Source organism: Botryllus schlosseri, chromosome 1 (genome assembly GCF_051294905.1).
Source record: "Botryllus schlosseri isolate E-star chromosome 1, Bs_hap1, whole genome shotgun sequence".
NCBI lineage: Eukaryota > Metazoa > Chordata > Ascidiacea > Stolidobranchia > Styelidae > Botryllus > Botryllus schlosseri.
This window is the reverse complement of record NC_137236.1, coordinates 24,508,985-24,533,712: the sequence shown is the minus strand read 5'-3', so window position 1 is coordinate 24,533,712 and position 24,728 is coordinate 24,508,985. Positions and strand designations below refer to the sequence as shown.

General features: G+C 39.5%; 2 long non-coding RNA genes across 2 annotated transcripts in view; both read left to right on the top strand.

Annotated features, from left to right (window-relative positions):
* The window catches only part of LOC145434638 (uncharacterized), a 183,819-nt gene that overhangs the window by 89,203 nt on the left and 69,888 nt on the right, over positions 1-24,728 (top strand). The gene's annotated exons all lie outside the window — the stretch shown is intronic.
* On the top strand, positions 1,793-4,562 carry LOC145445517 (uncharacterized). Its single transcript, XR_013917065.1, has 2 exons — positions 1,793-3,039; positions 3,389-4,562. It is a non-coding gene; the product is annotated as an uncharacterized LOC145445517 (long non-coding RNA).

Genomic DNA, 24,728 nt, shown 5'->3' with positions numbered 1-24,728 from the left:
GTCATTTAAAATGACCATTCCAACTCTAATATTCAGTATCCAGCAATTCAATAATTGTTAGGGATGGTGTGAACGTGAGGTTCACGTTCGCGTTCTGTGTGTGAACCTCGGAAATTTAGAGGTTCACGTTCACAAACGAACCTTGGTAGGTTCTGCACTGTGAACCTTTTTCGCATATTACGATTTCCACGTCATTATGACATCTTTGGTTGAAATTAATTGCAATTCAAAACTCTATGCATGGCGCTGGCAGCATCAAAAATCAACACTAAACGAGCATGCTCCTTCATAATCTCAAAAATTGTATCTGCTTAGTTACAAAAGTTTGCTCGAAATATCCACCTTACTGTTTCTGAATATTTAGTGACTCTCTGCAGTGAGCTTGACCCGCAATCACACAACATTAAGAGCGAAATACGCTACATGTAGGTAGTCAGCGAATGATGCTTATTCAACCAATCAATGAAATTGATATCGTTGTCTAATGCAGTGGTTCTCAACCGCCAGGTATTTTACGATTTTGTACCTTACTTTAGTAGTGTAGTTGATCGGTCGTGATGTGCGCTTTTTTGCATGGGCTCTTATGGGCGCGGTCGCACATCGTATGGAAAACTCGTGGTGGCATATCGTACTTTTTGACCCCCCTCTCGGTCACACATCGTAATGCGTTCTTATGGGTGCGCTCGCATGTCGTACTTTCAGGTATAGGCATCTCTCGCATATCGTATTGAAAACTCGTGTTGGCACATCGTACTTTTAGGTATAGCCATCTCTCGCACGTCGTACTTTCGCATGTCGTACTTTCGCGTATAGTCTGTGGTGGTGATTCGCCATGTGTTCTTATGGGTGCGCTCGCACATCGTACTTTCAAGTATAGGCATCTCTCGCATGTCGTATTGGAAACTCGTGTTGGCACATCGTACTTTTAGGTATAGGCATCTCTCGCATGTCGTACTTTCGCGTATAGGTTGTGGTGGTTTTGTTTGTTTGTTTTGGGATATTCATGGTGTTTGTCGACTACTATGGTCATTTACACCAGGCCGATATTCTTCATATTTTCCGTAACTGCCGACTTATAGCACGGCCCACCTCTAGGCTTTTTGTAAGACACCGCTTACGCGGATGAGGTTGTGGTGGTGATTCGCCATGTGTTCTTATGGATGCGTCGGCATATCGTACTTTCGGGTATAGACCGCGGTCGTGATTCGCCGTGAAAACTCGAGGTCGTGACTCGCCTTTTTTGCTATAGGCGGTGGCGGTGATTCGCCTGTCATGTATTCTTACGGGATATGCGGTGACTCGCCATGTGTTCTTATGGGTGCGGTCGTGAATCGTACTTTTAGGTATAGACATCTCTCGCATATCGTACTTTCGGGTATAGACATCACTAAACAGGCAATTCACTAATCCGCAGTGCATTGTGCGATTTTGAAAACCAGATGTTGGCGGTTGTATTTTGACCTGTGTGACCCTCTAAATACGTCCGTTTTGGAAATTCGGAGCGCGCACTATCGTATCGATTATTCCACTAATCCAGTCGGTGCTATTACATTAAGCAGTATTCAGTATTCAGCAGCGACACGAAAAGCGACCAACAAATAACCGCGCTCGTAAATTAACACTTCAAAAAGTGTAAAATAGATTGCAAATCCAGCGATCGCTGACAAAATAATGTCTCGGGCATAACCATTTTTAGTGACTTGGTGTTACAAACATACCGATCGCTCACGCGGTGAAATTTTAGTAATCAGTTTGTCACAGAACTTGATTTCGCAGGTAAGATTTAATAAATACCGACCAGGGATATATAGAACTCCGGGATGGCTGACTGCGTCAATTGCGTCATCGCGGCATTACCTAAGTAGGTCCGGATTCACGCATTCAGTTTTGATGCACGTTCCAGTCAGCCGCTTCGTCTGTGTGTAATTTCAAGTTTTTGAGAGCGGTAGGGGCATATAATATTCATGTTTATGTTCTTATATAAAGCTATACGTTAACTAGGTTATGAGATGTTCAGGTAGTCTGAAACTTTGCGGTATTAGCCCTATTCCTTCAGCAGCAATTGAGCGGTATGCCGGTACGGTCATTTACTCGGCTTCGGAATATCTCTGCTTCTGTAGTATCTTATGTAACATGTTTTGCTGCGCTGATAATCGTGAGAAAATAACAAAATGTAGAATAATTAACGTTAACATTGATATCCGCAGTATGATTTAGATTACGCCTTGCGGTATGTTTTTCATTTACCGGTATGTTATGCGAATGTATGTCACCATACCATCCAAGGCTGTACATTGTACAAGTACAAGTGTACATTTACACTGTGCCGTGTGAGCTATGAAGGCGACCGTTAGGAGGGACTTCGTCAGTTAAGATCTTGTGCTATGGATTAATATGTGAATATGCAGGTAGTGCTGGTAGCCTATTGCAGGCTTACCAGTATTCCAGATCATTGCTTGATTATTCTTAGTAAGAATTGGAGCCACTGCATGAGTACACTACCGATGTGCAAGATTCAAGAGGCATTTCAAATAAGGATAACCAAACATTTGAATCTAATACAAACACAACACGTCAAGGTCGTTGCAGTTGTAAGTGTCCATAACAACTTTTGAATCCAATCTCTTGTTACAGATACTATTCATCAGTTACATGTCTAGTAAATCAAGACAGGCATATGTTTGTTAATGAATGGCACCTTAATGCTACAGTACTGGAATTATACTTCAACAGAAATGCACTGTTGTGAACTGCCAATGGCTGACTTCCAGTACAGTATATGGCCACAACATTTGTTGACCATTTGCTCTTACTGAAGCCATGAAGATGCCCACTCCCTTGAATGGATAAGCCAACACAATCGTCAGGACACGATACGATCCTGAGATACGGCCTGTCTTTACCAAATAAACACTTATAGCCTATAGGCTATAGGCCTGTACGACGAAGGAAGAGAAAACTCTGAGGATTGCTTTCAATTTGCAAGGTTTCGTCAAATCGTCGCAATAATGCATTGGAGCTCTCCTCGGTCGGCCAAAGGTAAGTTAGGCTGATTCTAGTAATACGTTATTAAATGAGCGATTTACATTAATCCTGATGTGGTTAAAGTAGTCTGCGTTGCTACTCAAGTAATAGTTGTATTCCCGGGCGTACTGGTATTTAAACTTCCTCAAGTAGCTGTAGAAAGTGAAATGCCTGCAAGGTACTTGAGTTTGGAGATGGCTGCTTCAAATTTACAAGATTTATCTTCGAAAATAGGCAACACCTACTTGAGTACTACAATGAAGTAGAAGTTCTTCACTATAGAACAACTCTGCATACATCTATATATATATTCTTAAGGTTAATTTGTGTCTCTAAATACATCATTTGTTCATTTTTGTTGCAGATTCCGGAAAAACAAACGCGATGTTCCAGCATTTGCATCACGTCAACAGTGGATATCCTGATATATTATTCTGGGCACATCCCATTGAAATCTTGGCAAAGATGGCCACAATCTGAATATTTGGATCTCGTGCCTCCTCACCGAGATGTTTTTTTGACATGGAATCATCTATCGCTCTATCGGAAAATCTGCAAGACAATGATACTGAATATTTCTTAACTGATAAATGGCATGAAATGCTTCAGGAGGCCCATTCGTGATGTACCGTTAAGCCATGGTTGTAATTTCTTCACTGCGGTCATGAATCTATTGCTCGGTGAACAAAATATCAGCTGAATTCAACAACTGGGTCTACCGAATGCTTCTCAAATTGATAATGATATGTACCAAACTTCTACCCCCCCAGGCTGCATTTGAACCTGAAGAGAAGTATCAATGGTGTGTTGATTTCTTGATCAACTCTCATTGAGTGACACAGAAGATGACAATGCTGCTATCACAATTTCGAGTCCATACAGGCCGTGCTATCTTTTTGTTATTGTAAATGCTCCATGGTGGGGGTGCATTTAAAATAAACTGTGTTTGAAACACAATGTTTAAAACATGCTTTAAACAGTGTTTTAAACAAAGGCCTTTTGAAAAAAATTCTTTTTAAGTTGTAAAATTATGCCATAATTGTGTAAATACTTTCCAAAACATGTGTTGTATGAGCCTACGGACGATTACGACCCGATATAGCCGACTAATATCGATATGGAATGGCTGGAACCCTCAAAATAGTTGGTTCAACAGCAATAGCACATATATTTCGTCAAAGGAGCTATATTCACACTATATTTTCAATTGTCAATGTCAATCCAATATGACGTCACTGTTGAATATTCTTGACGTAATCGCTTAAAAAAAGTATGTTTTATACAAGGGCCTGGTTTTAAACATGTTTGTTTCAAATGCAACCCTATACTTCATGGTAATTGTCGATTAACGCTAATTGAAATGGTTGATTTAATCAATCCTATTACCGCCCCCCCCCCCTTCCCAGCTGCAAGGTTTCAGACAATGGCTTGTAAATAGGTAGAAGACGCTGATATTATTCGTTATTCACTCTGTTATTTATGGCCTGATGCAGATTATATGATGTGTAGAAATTAAACACATTCATGATTTACTGAAATTCAGAGTTGTCATAGTTTACTTGGTTGGCTATACAGCAGTAAGGTTGTGATATGGGAAGAATGTCTGGCTTACTCACTAACTATTCGGCACTTCTTCGATAGTAGGTAGACATCGAAAAGTGTTCACCATGATCACCAATGAATGTTTTCCATGAACACGAACAAAAATTTATAAACGTCAAAATGTATTGTTTTTGCGTTTGGAGTGGGTTAGGGTCAAAGTTGGGTTTAGGGTATCCCAAGATTAGGGTTGGGGTTAGGGGGATATTAGGGTTGTGGGAGGGGGGATATTAGGGTTGTGGGAGGGGGGATATTAGGGTTGCGGGAGGGGGATATTAGGGTTGCGGGAGGGGGATATTAGGGTTGTGGGAGGGGGGATATTAGGGTTGGGGTTAGGGGTATATTAGGGTTATGGGAGGGGGATGTTGGGGTTAGGGTATATTAGGGCTGTGGGAGAGGGGATATTAGGGTTGGGTGAAAGGGAGATTGGAGGTGGGTTAAACACCGGTTAGGGGTAATCTAACCCCAACGTTGAACCTAACCCACCTCCAACCCTAATATCCCCATAACTCCAACCTAATATCTCCCTCCCGCAACACTAATATCCCCCTAACCCCAACCCTATAATATCCCCCATCCCACAACCCTAATATCCCCCTCCCGCAACCCTAATATCCCCCCTCCCACAACCCTAATATACCCCTAACCCCAACCCTAATATCCCCCTCCCGCAACCCTAATATCCCCCTAACCCCAACCCTAATATCCCCCCTCCCACAACCCTAATATCCCCCTCCCGCAACCCTAATATCCTCCCTCCCGCAACCCTAATATCCCCCTTCCTAATCTTGGGATACCTAACCCCAACTTTGACCCTAACCCACCTCCAATCCCCCTTTCCTCAAACCTTAATATCCCTCTTTCCCAAACCCTAATATCGCCCTTCCCATAACCCTAATTTCCCGCAAGCCTAACATCCCCTCCCAAGCCCTAATATCCCTATTTCCTCAACCCTATCGAATCTTAATACCCCCCCCCCCAACCAGACCCCAATATCCGTCTCTCCAAAGACACAAAAAACAACAATTCATTTTGACGTTTATAAATTTGTATTCGTGTTCATGGGAAACATTCATTGGTGATCATGGTAAACACTTTTCGATGTCTACCTACTATCGAAGAAGTGCCAACTATTCTGCAAAAGGGTGAGGATCATTATTCTAGAAACAGCTGTATCGCTAGCTTGCAGAAAAGTGGATATTTCGAGGCAGATTGCAGGTAACTTTCTGGACCTACTTAGGTAACGGCCAAAATGAAGTCAGCCATCCCGGAGTTCTATATATCCCTGATACCGACTAACAGAACCATCAGTGTGGGTAACTTGAATAGCAACAAATAGTCACTTATTTCCGCCCTAACCCTAATCCTTTGTGAGATTACCACATACTCAAATAGATGCGAAATAATTGTAAAATCATACAATCTTTTTAGGAATATTACTTGACTTGACCAACTTTCGGCTCTGTTTTCGATTTCCACACAGTCGCTATAAGTTTCAACGCTTCTAGAATAGGATTGACTTTAGACACGTCATAAGAATCATGGTAATATTCAATCAATGTGTCAATTTACCAACTCGAAAAGTGGCGAGATAGCGCAGTGGTATAATCCGCGGCTGCAACACCAATGGGTGCGGGTTCGAGTCCGACCGAGGTCGACTTGCGAATTCCGATACCTAAGTGTTGGAGGTTTACCTAGGCTCCTCCTCGCCACCTCATCCGCGTCAGCGGTGTCTTACAAAAGCCTAGAGGTGGGCCGTGCTATAAGTCGGCAGTTACGGAAAAATAAGAAGAATATCGGCCTGGTGTAAATGACCATAGTAGTCGACAAGCACCATGAATACCCCACAAACAAACAAACATACCAACTCGAAATCTCACTCGCGCTACAAGTGAAGCTGAATTGTATCCGAATATGATAATTTACCACCGCTCAGCGCCAAACTGACTCTGTATAACAATATTACGCATGCGCGGTATTTCAGAATGGTATAATGTCATTATCAGCAAATATTTCACAAACTTAATCGTTTACACGAATCAAAGCTAAAGTTGAAACGACAATTTTAAGGTTTGAAACCTTATAACTCGATCAGTGATTTTTTATTCAACTGTAAAATAAGTCAATATTCTGTAAGACACAACAATTATTGCTCGGGTAATGTGACATTGAGATTACCAAATTGTATATTTAGAATACGAGATTTGAATGTTTGACTAGTGATAGACTGAAAAATATCTCACAAGTGAATCCATGTGTTATAATGCAGGCTATCGTGATACAAACAAATTCAATACGGAATACCTATTAACCAATTGGCCCCCAACCCGAGATTCGAGTGTTCGATCAGCGCTCGATAAAAATTATTTTCATGTATACCAACTCTTGCGTTGTGGTGAAGGGTGTTACGATATGAGCAAAGTTTTAATAAACACCATTATCAGCACCCCGATTGAGAAAAAACTTGATTCGTATGTATGAAAAGTGTTTGATTGGGAATTTATCTATTTCTCACAATCCCGCCACTGTTCTTGAGGAATGGTATTATATGATTATTAAATAATATTTCACAAACTCAACCCTAATCGTAAGACTTGAGAGAAATCACGTACTCGCTTGATGATAACACGCATGCGACAAAAAACATCACCGCGATTTTGTAAACTGATCATACTAATCAGGGTATTTACCATCATGCTTCTAGAATAGGATTGACTACTAAAGGTAAATTCAGATAATCCAAAATGAAATATATCAACTTTGACATAGTCTGAATTGAAATAGATTGACAAGCATACCTACCAACTTTCACCCACTCACATTTCGAAATTATGCACACATTGATTTGAAACAACTAATGTAACATTACAACTATATTCCCGATGCAGCTTTCCGTTTGTCAAGTGTTTAAAATCTAGTTTTCACTTACTTGGCTATATCACTACAACTCGCAAACTTGAATTAATTCATCCTTGTGGTATTCGTATGACCGATAATTTTTATTCAACTGTAAAAGTCGTTACTAATCTATGACACAAAGTAATTACTACTCTATGCATACGACGAGATTTGAATACTCGGTCTATGATAGCAATTCGTACAAGTGAATCCAAGACATCGGGCTGTGAGAAAATCTTCACCACATTGACCTACCGCCTTATCCAACGTACTCAAAGTAAGTAGACACGATTTCAGTAATATACACAATCATTACAACTGTAAACTATACTAATCAATCTCGGTCGTATTCACATATCACAGACATGTTTTTTTTTTTATTCCTTCAGTAAAATGTAGTCGTATTAATCTGACGATAACGTGCACACACAAGAAACATCACCGCGATTTTATAATTGATCACCCGACTTAGGGTACCAATAAACATTACCGGGATTTTTATAAACTAGACATATTACTCAATACATCTATCAATATCAGAACGCAAGGTCCAATACCGAAAGAAAAGTACTTTTTTAGTTTAATAAAAATCAAATCATTCGTCTTCATCTTGTGAATTGTCACACACCCAACTAATATCATACCAAATAGTTATTTACAACAAACAAGACACAGAAAATTTGTTTTGGACGTTTCGATTTTATTACTGGGTGTACTGATCCCTTCGCTTCATACAATCTAGATTTAAACACCATCGAACCTTTGGTATCTATCGTTTTGCTGGATACGAATTATGTTAGTCTAACAATAAACAAATTTCACTATCTTGGGTTATGAACTCAGTGTGTTAGCGGTCATTCAATATTTTGTAGTATCAACTAGTTACTTTGTAGGATACGAATGATCATCCTCACAACTCTTACAAAAGTACGAAGGATATTTACATCACGCAAAGTAGTCGACTTCACTCGATATCCTCACACTACGAAACTAAATGATTGGTTAGACTCTACAAACTGTTTTTGATGTCGTTTTTGACACGAATGGTCACGCATCTAAATATTCAAATAATCCAACACACCTTACAGAAATATCATAGTTCTTGTAACAAAGTTGTATGAGTATAATGTTTATCGTAAGTCCCACACAGTCATATCCATCCGAGTTTGACTTTTAGAAAATATTGTACCGACATCGCGACATCTTTCAAAATTAAAACCACGGTGACTGCTTGAGATACCTACCAACGATATCACAGTAATACAGTTACTTCCACAAAAGAGTATGTATTCGACTTACTTTCCACAAATCTAACGCACAAAACAATTTACTTTGCTAACGAAAAGTGCTGAATCATCATATGATTGTCCTCGCAACAATACAACTAAAACACACTATCATACAAAATGGTCGTTATAGTTTGCATACCAACGGTACATCGTACAAGTAACAAGTCTCGAGAATCCAGTTATTCAAAAAACGTGAAAGTGTTTCTACGCCAAGTTGTTATGTTGACGAAAGCGTATATTGTAATATCATGATCGATTTGCATTCGTTGGTCACAAAATGTCACTACTCTAAATAATTATTTTTCACTCAAACACAAAAGCATACTTGTCACCAATCGTTTTCATCAAGCACGAGTTCAAGAAGCTTACTACGACATGAATTGTTATTTTTATGTTTCGTAAATAGGTAATAATCAATTTTAGTATCACTGTATCAACATCATCGAGTTGTGCCAATAGATTTACATGTGGTCTTGTGGTTTTAATCGAAGTACACAGCACGGTCTAATGTAGAGCCATCTCTATTGTACAGCAACTCGGTAATCAAAATGCAGGCATTAACATTTAAACAGCGATCTTGTTTCGTCACGCGAAAAATATGTTCACTGTCGCGATACTCTGCACAAGACGTGCAAATCCTTTTCCCCCTCGTAATAGTATACCAACGGCTACCTACGACAACGTTTAACAATACCAACGACACTGGAAACACTGAAACCACAACACCTAACCGAGTAAAAATACATTTTCCTTTGGCTACATTACACTTACCCGACTAAACAATATCATTATCACCTGGAGATCCACCGTTACCCGAGTAACAAAATCATTTTCCTTTGTAGATCTATCGTTTACTCAGAGTAACAATACATTTTCATTTGAGGGTCTATCGTTTTCTAGAGTAACAAACCCCCCTTTCCTTTAGAAATTCATTTTTTCCCTGGGTAACAAACCTTTTTCCCTTGGAAATATATTTTTTCTTTGGGTAACAAACCTTTATCACTTGGAAATATATTTTTTCCCTGGGTAACAAACCTTTTTTACTTGGAAATATATTTTTTCTTTGGGTAACAAACCTATATCACTTGGAAATATATTTTTTTCCCTGAGCAACAAACTTTTTTCACTTGGAAATATATTTTTTCTTTGGGTAACAAACCTTTATCACTTGGAAATATATTTTTTCCCTGGGTTACAAACCTTTATCACTTAGAAATATATTTTTTCCCTGGGTAACAAACCTTTTTCACTTAAAAATATATTTTTTCCCTGAGCAACAAACCTTTTTCACTTGGAAATATATTTTTTCTCTGGGTAACAAACCTTTTTCACTTGGAAATATATTTTTTCCCTGAGCAACAAACCTTTTTCACTTGGAAATATATTTTTATCCCAAAGCAACAAACCATTTTCACTTGGAAAAATACTTATACATAGAGTAACTAATCATTTTCTTTTGGAAATATATTTTCTCCCTGGGTAACAAACCCTTTTCGTTTAGAAAACTATCATTTACCTGAGTACCAATACCATTTGAACTTGGAAATCTTTTCTCTGGGTAACAATACCATTTTCGTTTTGAAAACTGACAACCACACCCGACAATTTGATATTTTTGTATATTGTTACAACGGGCAGTGACAAAATATACACCAACAACGACTCCGATACATTTGTGTAATCGCATATTCACTTGTTCTGGTGCATCCCATCAAAATCATCGGTTAACCCAGGGGTGGGCAAACTACGGCCCGCGGGCCGCATGCGGCCCGCAACACCGTTTTGTGCGGCCCGCGAGAGTCTAAAGAAACTTATTAAAAATATTGATAAAATGCTTACTAAAAATCGAATTAATGCAACTTTTTATTAGTATATTTCAACATGAAGATTCTAAGGCAGTGATTCTCAAACTGGGGGCTCGCCTTCCTCCCCCCAACCTTGGGGGCGTGAAAGCATCTGAAGGGGGCCGCGAAGCTGAGCTCAAATGAAATTTTTTCCGCGCTCCGCGCGATTTACATCTAATCCACAGTTATTGCCTTGTATTCAGTATGAATTTCATATTCAAAAATCTCTCATCCACAGTCGTAATCTTTGATGCCATCAAACTATTCGATTCGTTCTCTGTATGCGTGGAATTAGGGTATTTATATTTTATCTACCCATAGTAGAAGCGTGATTGATGCTAACATGGTTATGATGCTGTCAGCATTATGTGTCCTGGAACTAAACCAAAAGTTGAATTAGTAAATCTATGAACAGTTCGCTGCTCATAGATTTAAATTTCAATCCTGTTCTAAGAATCGGGACAACCTACTTTCATCACTATAGTTTTGACACATTGGTTATTGAGGTCGACCAGATTATACAATCTCGCCAACTGTTTCTGACGCGTGTACGATCCATCAAAGCAATGTTTGGTTTGTTTTAAATAAGCATATATATAAGAGCCATGTCCTTCCTATATGATCAAATACCAATATTGCGTTTTGGTGCGGCCCGCGAATGGATTAAGATGTTGAATGCGGCCCGCGAGCTCAAAAGTTTGCCCACCCCTGGGTTAACCACATACAATATGCTCTTGTATATCGAAATGTATGTTTGGGAAATTGGACAATAGGTTTCGACATATCCGCGATGTCCGGGTTCGTGCTTTGGATTGTCCAGAGTCAAAATGTCTGAATAAAACACCTCCTCGACGATGGCTGGTACGTGGATAAGGGTGTTCGGAAAACGGTTGGATTTATGTCACCCATCGCTATAACAATTCCAGGTCGAGTTTTCCCCGCATGTTTACTATATTGTGTCTTTATTGGTCAATGTATGTCTCGACATTCAGTTTGAAATCGGAAACCCTGATAAAGTATGTAACCGGATCCGGATATCAACTCTGAATCGATAAACCAATGAACAATATTCAAAGTAAACATGTTACACCCCGTGTTTCCACGAAAAAATACCATCCAGACACACGTCGCGCTTGTTTGCCCACACCAGTATACGCGTAAATGGAGGTGTGTGACATTGCATGCAATTTGTTGGTATACAAACATCGGGGAGTAATCCGTCGATCCACAGACATTATCATAGCCGGTAATTTTGATGCAGATCCAATGTCATCACACCCGATAACAATACCAATAAGCCACATCGCAATGACTCTGAGTCAATCTGAAGTATGACATACAGACACAGAAACATGGAACCGTAACATGGGTTATTCACACGACGGTGAAAGTGAACTGTACAACATATACCAATAGAGCGTTCAAAGTCGAATATGCGAACCATGCACAATCACATACCCAGATTTTTGTTGGATATGTACGAAACCAATAAATCGATACATTTCTTTCCCTTCGATGTCAATAATACAAGCGGCGTTCCAATGCATCGCTCGAATGTGAGGTTCGTCGGGTGTAAAATCCATGTCAAATAACACCAAAGTGTGCCTTCCGTGTTTTATTTCCACCATCGCATCTTGTCTGTATCGTAACACTATGGTGTGGGGACTTGAAAAACGGTGGATTCTAAAACCGAGTGACATGTTATTCGATATGACAAACTGAAACCAACCCCGATCAAATAGCCTTGTGGTGACGACCGTTTCGAAATGTTACCGAACGAACTTGACAAACCCTTACGATGGTGTGTTTTATGTTTGCGTGTGAAATCACGAGAGGTAGTGTTGTATTGTAGTGTACGATTGCAGTCTTCAGTCCACAGAAGCACACCTTATTGGATCACAGTATCAGTCCGAGATTTGCAGAATCACTTTTCGCGATATTTATCTGGAGTCGTTATGTAGGAGAAGCGACATCCATTCATCGTGACTGAAAGACTGATCGTTTTCACAATCGTTTCGAGCACCGTACATGGATAGTTCACAGTGGTCAAACGCTGTAGTCTCAGCAGAGAACTTCGGTGTCGACAACACGACGGATATTGACCGATGTATCCAGTCACTAGCGATCTGGGTGATCTGTCCGGAGATAGGGTCATGACTATTTTGTAATGTTACAACGCGATAAAACCATCGATTAAATCAGTGAACGGTGTCGAAATATCTATGTAATAGCGCGGACTAAGAGTCATTGCGATGTGGCTTATTGGTATTGTTATCGGGTGTGATGACATACGATCTGCATCAAAATTACCGGCTATGATAATGTCTGCGGATCGACGGATTACTCCCCGATGTTTGTATACCAACACATTGCATGCAATGTCACACACCTCCATTTACGCGTATACTGGTGTGGGCAAACAAGCGCGACGTGTGTCTGGATGGTATTTTTTCGTGGAAACACGGGGTGTAACATGTTTACTTTGAATATTGTTCATTGGTTTATCGATTCAGAGTTGATATCCGGATCCGGTTACATACTTTATCAGGGTTTCCGATTTCAAACTGAATGTCGAGACATACATTGACCAATAAAGACACAATATAGTAAACATGCGGGGAAAACTCGACCTGGAATTGTTATAGCGATGGGTGACATAAATCCAACGGTTTTCCGAACACCGTTATCCACGTACCAGCCATCGTCGAGGAGGTGTTTTATTCAGACATTTTGACTCTGGACAATCCAAAGCACGAACCCGGACATCGCGGACATGTCGAAACCTATTGTCCAATTTCCCAAACATACATTTCGATATACAAGAGCATATTGTATGTGGTTAACCGATGATTTTGATGGGATGCACCAGAACAAGTGAATATGCGATTACACAAATGTATCGGAGTCGTTGTTGGTGTATATTTTGTCACTGCCCGTTGTAACAATATACAAAAATATCAAATTGTCGGGTGTGGTTGTCAGTTTTCAAAACGAAAATGGTATTGTTACCCAGAGAAAAGATTTCCAAGTGCAAATGGTATTGGTACTCAGGTAAATGATGGTTTTCCAAACGAAAAGGGTTTGTTACTCAGGGAGAAAATATATTTCCAAAAGAAAATGATTAGTTACTCTATGTAAAAGTATTTTTCCAAGTGAAAATGGTTTGTTGCTGTGGGATAAAAATATATTTCCAAGTGAAAAAGGTTTGTTGCTCAGGGAAAAAATATATTTCCAAGTGAAAAAGGTTTGTTACCCAGAGAAAAAATATATTTCCAAGTGAAAAAGGTTTGTTGCTCAGGGAAATAATATATTTTTAAGTGAAAAAGGTTTGTTACCCAGGGGAAAAATATATTTCCAAGTGATAAAGGTTTGTAACCCAGGGAAAAAATATATTTCCAAGTGATAAAGGTTTGTTACACAAAGAAAAAATATATTTCCAAGTGAAAAAGGTTTGTTGCTCAGGGAAAAAAATATATTTCCAAGTGATATAGGTTTGTTACCCAAAGAAAAAATATATTTCCAAGTGAAAAAGGTTTGTTACCCAGGAAAAAATATATTTCCAAGTAATAAAGGTTTGTTACCCAAAGAAAAAATATATTTCCAAGTGAAAAAAGTTTGTTACCCAGGGAAAAAATAAATTTCTAAAGGAAAGAGGGGTTTGTTACTCTAGAAAACGATAGACCCTCAAGTGAAAATGTATTGTTACTCTGAGTAAACGATAGATCTACAAAGGAAAATGATTTTGTTACTCGGGTAACGGTGGATCTCCAGGTGATAATGATATTGTTTAGTCGGGTAAGTGTAATGTAGCTAAAGGAAAATGTATTTTTACTCGGTTAAGTGTTGTGGTTTCAGTGTTTCCAGTGTCGTTGGTATTGTTAAACGTTGTCGTAGGTAGCCGTTGGTATACTATTACGAGGGGGAAAAGGATTTGCACGTCTTGTGCAGAGTATCGCGACAGTGAACATATTTTTCGCGTGACGAAACAAGATCGCTGTTTAAATGTTAATGCCTGCATTTTGATTACCGAGTTGCTGTACAATAGAGATGGCTCTACATTAGACCGTGCTGTGTACTTCGATTAAAACCACAAGACCACATGTAAATCTATTGGCACAACTCGATGATGTTGATACAGTGATACTAAAATTGATTATTACCTATTTACGAAACATAAAAATAACAATTCATGTCGTAGTAAGCTTCTTGAACTCGTGCTTGATGAAAACGATTGGTGACAAGTATGCTTTTGTGTTTGAGTGAAAAATAATTATTTAGAGTAGTGACATTTTGTGACCAACGAATGCAAATCGATCATGATATTACAATATACGCTTTCGTCAACATAACAACTTGGCGTAGAAACACTTTCACGTTTTTTGAATAACTGGATTCTCGAGACTTGTTACTTGTACGATGTACCGTTGGTATGCAAACTATAACGACCATTTTGTATGATAGTGTGTTTTAGTTGTATTGTTGCGAGGACAATCATATGATGATTCAGCACTTTTCGTTAGCAAAGTAAATTGTTTTGTGCGTTAGATTTGTGGAAAGTAAGTCGAATACATACTCTTTTGTGGAAGTAACTGTATTACTGTGATATCGTTGGTAGGTATCTCAAGCAGTCACCGTGGTTTTAATTTTGAAAGATGTCGCGATGTCGGTACAATATTTTCTAAAAGTCAAACTCGGATGGATATGACTGTGTGGGACTTACGATAAACATTATACTCATACAACTTTGTTACAAGAACTATGATATTTCTGTAAGGTGTGTTGGATTATTTGAATATTTAGATGCGTGACCATTCGTGTCAAAAACGACATCAAAAACAGTTTGTAGAGTCTAACCAATCATTTAGTTTCGTAGTGTGAGGATATCGAGTAAAGTCGACTACTTTGCGTGATGTAAATATCCTTCGTACTTTTGTAAGAGTTGTGAGGATGATCATTCGTATCCCACAAAGTAACTAGTTGATACTACAAAATATTGAATGACCGCTAACACACTGAGTTCATAACCCAAGATAGTGAAATTTGTTTATTGTTAGACTAACATAATTCGAATCCAGCAAAACGATAGATACCAAAGGTTCGATGGTGTTTAAATCTAGATTGTATGAAGCGAAGGGATCAGTACACCCAGTAATAAAATCGAAACGTCCAAAACAAATTTTCTGTGTCTTGTTTGTTGTAAATAACTATTTGGTATGATATTAGTTGGGTGTGTGACAATTCACAAGATGAAGACGAATGATTTGATTTTTATTAAACTAAAAAAGTACTTTTCTTTCGGTATTGGACCTTGCGTTCTGATATTGATAGATGTATTGAGTAATATGGCTAGTTTATAAAAATCCCGGTAATGTTTATTGGTACCCTAAGTCGGGTGATCAATTATAAAATCGCGGTGATGTTTCTTGTGTGTGCACGTTATCGTCAGATTAATACGACTACATTTTACTGAAGGAATAAAAAACAACAACACATGTATGTGATATGTGAATACGACCGAGATTGATTAGTATAGTTTACAGTTGTAATGATTGTGTATATTACTGAAATCGTGTCTACTTACTTTGAGTACGTTGGATAAGGCGGTAGGTCAATGTGGTGAAGATTTTCTCACAGCCCGATGTCTTGGATTCACTTGTACGAATTGCTATCATAGACCGAGTATTCAAATCTCGTCGTATGCATAGAGTAGTGATTACTTTGTGTTATAGATTAGTAACGACTTTTACAGTTGAATAAAAATCATCGGTCATACGAATCAGACATGGGGTAATCGTGATTAGTAATCGTAATCGATTACGACGATTACAGCATTTTCAAGTAATCGTAATCGCAATCGATTACATTCGAAAAAATTCCGAAGTAATCGTAATCGTAATCGACTACTTCGCATATCTAATCGATTTTTCTGTGAAAGAACGATTACTTTTTATTTGTACAAGGACTATCACATAAACTGAACATTCGTGAACAAGGAAAATATATTATACCAGGTTCGTGACAGCACAAACGTCTGATTTTCAAATGCCCCTGCTCATTATTACGTCAGAAGCAGCCCATTAACTTTGCGCGTCATTGTGTAAAAAGTGTCCACAGTAAATAGATATTCGATGTACGTACGTCGTACATTAGTGTGATTGTAAGAACACGCGTCGTGCTGTATATTAGGTTATAAACACGTTCCACACGCCACTACCTCACAGCAGTATAATTTATTCCCGCTCTGCCTAGTTTAAAATAGTGACTTGTGTGTTGAAGTTGATATTTGGTTATGCTTAAACGCAATTTGACCGTTGCTGCTTGGCGAGCAGTAGGCCTATCCAGTACGTACGTACAGTCGTACACCTGTCAAAGATTTGAACTCGTCAATTAAAACATTGCCGTTTCCACAACAAAGCAGTAAAAATCATCAGCTGGTGCTATATATATCATAATCGAGCCGTTTTTGCCGTTTCTCGTAACGGCAGCTTGCAGTACAATATCTGTATTAAGTTGAAGGCAGAATTTTATGTTCACTTCGCCTTATCATATGACTCCTACTTGAGACGGGCGCCAATCGTTATTTCATAATTTTTTATTCGACATTTGGACCTGCCGCCATGGGCTTATATACCATGTTAGCGTGGGTTGTAGCTGGAATCAGGACCAATTCGTCCCCCCGCGGCCCAGCCCAAACGTTAGTCTTTGGCCTCCATAGGGTGGTAATCTCAAGTTGAAGAGTTTCGTCAATAATTTTCAATCCTCTCTCAGCCCCCCAATGGTCAGATATACATGTAGAGTTTATTTGTTTGAGGTAATCATGGTGTTTGTCGACTACAACGGTCATTTACACCAGGCCGATTTTCTGCATTTTTGATTCGGTATCTCCCGACTTGTAGCATAGGCCATTTCTAAGCTTTTTGTAAGACACCGCTTACGCGGATGAGGCGGCGAGGAGGAGCCTAGATAAACCTCCAACACTTAGGTAGGAATTCTGAAGTCGACCTCGGTCAGACTCGAACCCGCAACCATGGACTATAACACTGCGCTATCTCGACACACAATTACCTACCTGTAGAGCTGGGGGAACGTAATTCATAATTATGACCTCTGGTTTCTTGTTATAATTACTTTAGTGCATGTTCTTAATTCGTGACCTCCGGTTTGTTATATAATCAAAATATATTGTAGTGGCTCAAACGTAGAAGACTAAAAGAAAAACTTTCGTGAGACGCACAAACAAATTGTCATCCATGTATTGTCTTCCAACATTCCTGTAAGATGCAAAATAAATGTAATCGTGAGTAATCGTGATTACTTTTCCAATGTAATCGTAATCGTAATCGACTACTTCCTGATTTTGCTGTAATCGTAATCGTAATCGTAATCGCGTCCTTTAGAAGTAATCGTAATCGCAATCGATTACATTCATGAAGTAATCACCCCATGTCTGATACGAATACCATCAGGATGAATTAATTCAAGTTTGCGAGTTGTAGTGATATAGTCAAGTAAGTGAAAACTAGATTTTCCGAGTAGTGATTACTTTGTGTCATAGATTAGTAACGACTTTTACAGTTGAATAAAAATTATCGGTCATACGAATACCACAAGGATGAATTAATTCAAGTTTGCGAGTTGTAGTGATATAGCCAAGTAAGTGAAAACTAGATTTTAAACACTTGTTAATGTTGTGAATAATTCTTTTGAGTATGGTAAGATGTTAAAATGTCTCTTTGATAAACGGAAAGCTGGATCGGGAATATAGTTGTAATGTTACATTAGTTGTTTTAAATCAATGTGTGCATAATTTTGAAATGTGAGTGGGTGAAAGTTGGTAGGTATGCTTGTCAATCTATTTCAATTCAGACTATGTCAAAGTTGAGATATTTCATTTTGGATTATCTGAATTTACCTTTAGTAGTCAATCCTATTCTAGAAGCATGATGGTAAATACCCTGATTAGTATGATCAGTTTACAAAATCGCGGTGATGTTTTTTGTCGCATGCGTGTTATCATCAAGCGAGTACGTGATTTCTCTCAAGTCTTACGATTAGGGTTGAGTTTGTGAAATATTATTTAATAATCATATAATACCATTCCTCAAGAACAGTGGCGGGATTGTGAGAAATAGATAAATTCCCAATCAAACACTTTTCATAAATACGAATCAAGTTTTTTCTCAATCGGGGTGCTGATAATGGTGTTTATTAAAACTTTGCTCATATCGTAACACCCTTCACCACAACGCAAGAGTTGGTATACATGAAAATAATTTTTATCGAGCACTGATCGAACACTCGAATCTCGGGTTGGGGGCCAATTGGTTAATAGGTATTCCGTATTGAATTTGTTTGTATCACGATAGCCTGCATTATAACACATGGATTCACTTGTGAGATATTTTTCAGTCTATCACTAGTCAAACATTCAAATCTCGTATTCTCAATATACAATTTGGTAATCTCAATGTCACATTACCCGAGCAATAATTGTTGTGTCTTACAGAATATTAACTTATTTTACAGTTGAATAAAAAATCACTGATCGAGTTGTAAGGTTTCAAACCTTGATATTGTCGTTTCAACTTTAGCTTTGATTCGTGTAAACGATTAAGTTTGTGAAATATTTGCTGATAATGACATTATACCATTCTGAAATACCGCGCATGCGTAATATTGTTATACAGAGTCAGTTTGGCGCTGAGCGGTGGTAAATTATCATATTCGGATACAATTCAGCTTCACTTGTAGCGCGAGTGAGATTTCGAGTTGGTAAATTCCCAGCAAACACCCGATATCCCATGGATTTACTGGTATGTCCACAATTGTTCCAACTCGTCCCACCTCCCAAGGTTAGTTACTGAGGACTTGCTCAGTTTGTCACAAATTGGACGTCCAGTTATGTAACTCCAGGTGACTTCAAGTGGAAGAAATTTTTAGAATCTTCCTATTCCCGTCACCAATGAATATTCCAGAGGATGTCATGGTAGTCAGTCACCTGGATGCCACGTACATGGGAGTTCATCAGGATGCCCCTACTTGGATATCGTTTTCATGGAGTCCTGCTGGCTTGTTCAAAATAAAGACTCTCTCTCTCTCTCTGTTCAAAATGGCATATTATCATTATTCATCCCCACGTGGGATGCACATGCACATCTCGCGGACAAAATCGTAAGACATATAGGCTATATAGCCATTTATTGGTGTACTGTTTTTTTTTAATATATCGCAATCCTGCTTTGTATTGATTTAATGAAATTGTTAATAAGCTGAACTATAGGCCTAAAGAGGCATATAGCAGGACCCAGGCGTGCAACTGCACAACTGCACAGTGCACATCATGGCGAAATACGTGTTCTGAATATGTATACTATCCCAATATGGTGAAATACAAGAACAAATGTGAGCATCAAGGTGAAATTGTGATGCATGTGGTTGCATCACAACGTGATTCAGTAAGCATGATACGCCATGACCAATTGACCATTCGTAGCACACAACACGTCAAGTCTGGTATCTCAACAATCGCGGCCCAGACAGCCTTCTTCCTTCTCCGTCACGTGATACCTGCTCAGTGCAGCGCGACGGCGCGTGCTTCTGGCATTTGAATCTGAGTTGATGTCTGTGTGACTGATGCGACGAGTTTCTTAGATATAATGGACGCAGACAAAACAGTCATTATAGTCATTGATTAGATTGAGAAGCTGTACGAAGCGAAAGCTGAAGACTTGCTGTCTGTTGTTAGTGTTGTTGATTCAGAAACTCTACCCGAACCGCTCCAAGGGTAACCCTAAAAGGAGGGAACGCGGAAACTGCGGAAAACGCGGAACTCGCGGAAATGGCCCCTAAAACGCGGAAACTGCGGAAAAAGCGGGAAACCTCGATTCCTAAAGCGCTGAAAACAGAGGAAAACGCGGAACGCGGAACAGTCGGTCATTGACCTCTATAGAGCACAAAGTAGGCACTAAAACGAGGAAACAGCGGAAATGGCGGAACGCGGGACAGTCGGTCATCGACATTTGTAGATCTCATTGAAGGAACTCTAAAGTCTAAAGCGAGGAACCTGCGGGACATCAATTTTAGAGTGAGGCGATTTAGGCCTCATAAATAGCAGAGAACTGTCGTAATAGTTGAAAATTGAAATTAATTGGTATCTGAGAGTCAGACAGTCGTTCACTAACAATACACCTGGCCTCGCGGACAATACCTTGAAAACGCGGGAGCGGCGGGACACCCTAATTTTCGAGTATAAGGCAGATTTAACCTCACAAACGACCGCAAACCGTCGTGATAGTTATAAATCGAACTTATGAAGTATCTGAGGGTTAAGCCTTCGGCCACTGACCCTAATAGACGCTGAATATAGCCTGGCGGAATATAAGAAAACGCGGAAACTGCGAACACCTAAATTTTCGAATACAACGCAGATTTAACCTCTCCACACCATCGGCCGCGAACTGCCGTGATAGTTAAAATTCGAACTTATGAAGTATCTGAGGATTACACATTTCGGTCACTAACGATTATACACGCGCAGCGTTGCCTCGTGGCAAACATCTAGAAACCGCGGAAACCGCGGGACACAAATGTTCGAGTATGAGGCAAATTATGCCTCAAATGGCAGAGGACTGTCGTATAAAGTTAAAAATTGAACTTATTAAGTATCTGCGGGTCAAACATTCGTTCACTGACGATTATACACGCCCAGCATATGGCCTCGTGGCAAATATCTAGAAACCGCGGGACACCCTACATTTCCAGTATAAGACGAGTTTGGCCTCACAAATGGCCGAAAACTGTCGTAATAGGTGAAAATTGAAAATATACGAGGTATCTGATGGCTAAACATTTGGTCACTTAGCCTTGTAAGCGCTGAACATGGCCTGGTGAAAAATATCTAAAAAAAACGCGGAAACTGCGGGACACCCCGAATTTCGAGTATAACACGAATTTGGCCTCACAAATGGCCGAGAACTGCCGTAATAGTTAAAAATTGAGCTTATGAGTAATCTGATGGGTAAACATTGGGTCACTGACCCTAATAGACGGTAAACAGGGCAGTGTCGGGATGACTCGAGTCATGACTTGACTCGAGTCAGACTCCAGTGAACTTTTTCGTATGACTTGACTTGACTCGATTCTGCCAGCATGCCATTGTGGACAAATTCGCGTACTGTAATCATGGGATTATCACAGATAAATTTTCGAGTATTTTCGGTCCCATGCAGTGTCTCGTTGGTACCACATCTTCCCTATGTATGATTAGGGCTGGGCAAAATCGAGTACCTGAGTGAATCGATTCTGAATCACGTAATATGCTTCGAGTCGAGTCGAGTAATCGAGTATCACTCATTATGACGTCATAACAGAATACAATACGTCAAAGCTCGAATATGTACCATTTATGCCACCACAAAGAATAAAATGTCAGTTATCCATCTCATAAAAGATACTTTGGTATTTTTTCGACCATACCGGTTTCATTCCACTTGGTTACAATGTTGTGGGATAATCATGACTTCGGAAATGTGCTACGTCCAGTAACCTTCGTAGCTTTGTACCATCGATTTCGTATGTTACGATACCGCTGATCAAGGTTTCAAGGCTTCAACAGTGAAAATCAGTATCGAAACTATAATTCTCGTTGATAAATTAATTTTCAGTGGCGAGAAGCGTATAATTTTAGTACTCAAAAAAATCATATTTTGCTACACGACTCGCATCATTGAAATTAATACTCGATTCAGATTCGAGTACTCGAATCATTGTGCCCAGCCCTATATGATAGCCCGACATATGAGCATTGAGCATGCAACATAATCGAAAACGACAGTTGAACATAGGACACTTTAGCATGCATCATTTCAGCATGCTGTGACTTTATATAACCCCCAAACTAACCCCAACCCGAAACATATCCCTGAAAATAACCGTTATATATCCTAGCCTAGTGCCCGATGTCACAGTTCGTTTTCTCGCACCTCTTTCTTGATGCTTTTCCATCCCTTGTGAGTGCGCTCTTTCACCTGGTCTGCGAGGCAATGAAGCACAGAATAAACTCCGACGCGGAATCGAACCAGGATTCACGGTGTGAGGCACGATTCTTCGGTATACCGTGAATCCCCCACTACTCGCATTCGAAAATCACGACATTATTGGCCCGGTGTTGTTTGTTTGTTTTATTAACACAATTGACGCATATTAACTCCTAGGTCATTTGCGCCCGGAGAGTAATTTCATAAATTCGTGTCTTTTGATATCTTTGCCGCATTCTTGCGTACTTTTTTCTGGTATCTGCCGCCATCTTTCTTGAGTTCGGCTCTCTCTTCCCTTCTGGACATGTGAAGGCGCTACATTTACAGCGGTATTGGCGATGAGGAACCCAGATAAACCTCCAACACATCAAAACATGGCAGAGACGAGACTCGAAACCAAGGACGTAGCCACAAGAAATATTTGGGGGAGGGGGGGGGGGGCGAAAAATTCGATGAATGTTTTTAAATAAAAGAAAGACTTTGATGAATAATATTGGTGCGTGTATATGAGCCAGTGGATTACAGTAATTATGCCTATTTCGTTGAAGCACGCGGTTATTTAGCAAACTCCTGATAAAAGTTAACGCTATGGCCTACTTTAAAGATTGGAATTGCTGATATATACCAGTCGAAATTAAAAAAACTCCTTTGATCAGACTCGTGCGATTCCAAATTAGCACTTTTTAACGGGAGGTGTGCCAGTCGCATTTATGCCGGAGGGGTCTGATTGCCGGGACAGGATCATCAGGCGCCAGCCATTTAAGCACCCGAAAATCTATATAGAAGGCTTCGGAATGCTGCATGCGTCGGTTTTTTAGTTGTCAATCATTTTGACAGTGCACTGCGGAGTCTCATGTAGCCTACTTTAAATGTCTTCGTGTGTCCCGGTACGGAAATTGCCGTAACTAACAGTCCCCAACCCCCATATACTGAACTGACACCCCTAGACTCAATCAAACCAGCGACCTTGGGATAATCGCGTGTATCCATACTGGTACTGTTGTATTCTCATGTAAATGCAGCTAAATTCAATTATGGGTATTTACGAAGGAATTTTTTTCGGGATACCGATAAGAAAATCAAGACGTGTATGTTGGACACTAAATCGCGCGAAGCGTGGACATATTTTTCAGGTTGTATTCATCTGCCCCCAAATACTGATATATTTATTGATTTTAGGAAAACTTTCCAGAAATTTAGGGGGAGAGCGATCGCACCTCTCTGGCTACGCCAGTGATCCAACCAGCAATCAGCGATAACTGCGCCACTGGCTTCCCCAACTGGCTCGGTGTAATGTATTAGTGCTATGCTATTCTTCCTTCACAGCAGCGACCTTTTAAGGGAGTTGGAGCCTAGATGAACTCTCGACGTCTCGGCACTCCAGAACGTCGTTCTGTCGAGGAATGAACTGCCAACTCCCACCAACAAGCCAGCCAAGCCCTGAAGCCAGCCAATGAACCAACCAACCCCTTCGGCAGCGACTCTTCTCCAACTAGGGATGGATTTAAAATAAACGGTGTTATAAAACACTTCGTTTAATACATGTTTGCAACAGTGTTTTAAACAAAAGTCTTTAAAAAAATTTGTGTTTTTCAAGTTGTACAATTATGCCATAATTGTGTAAATATACTTTCCAGAAAGCATGTTGTACGAGCTTACGGATAATAACCACCAGAAATAGCCGACGTATATCGATATGGAACGGTTGGACCCCTCAGAAAAGTCGGTTCAACAGCAATAGTGTACATATATTTCGTCAAAGGAGCTATATTAAATCTATATTTTCAATTACCAATGTGATTCCACTATGACATCACAATTGAATATTCGCGACGTCATGGCTTAAAAAAACAATAAAATACATGTTTCAACCAAAGGCCTTGTTTTAAACGTGTTTGTTTTAAATGCAACTCCCTCCATGCTATTCCTATTAAACGCTTAAATTAGATGTATCTAAGACTGGTAAAATGGCGAAAAATATTAATGCGCAAAGAGGTGAAACGAATTATTAAAGTAACCAAATCATCAACCGGTAGTAT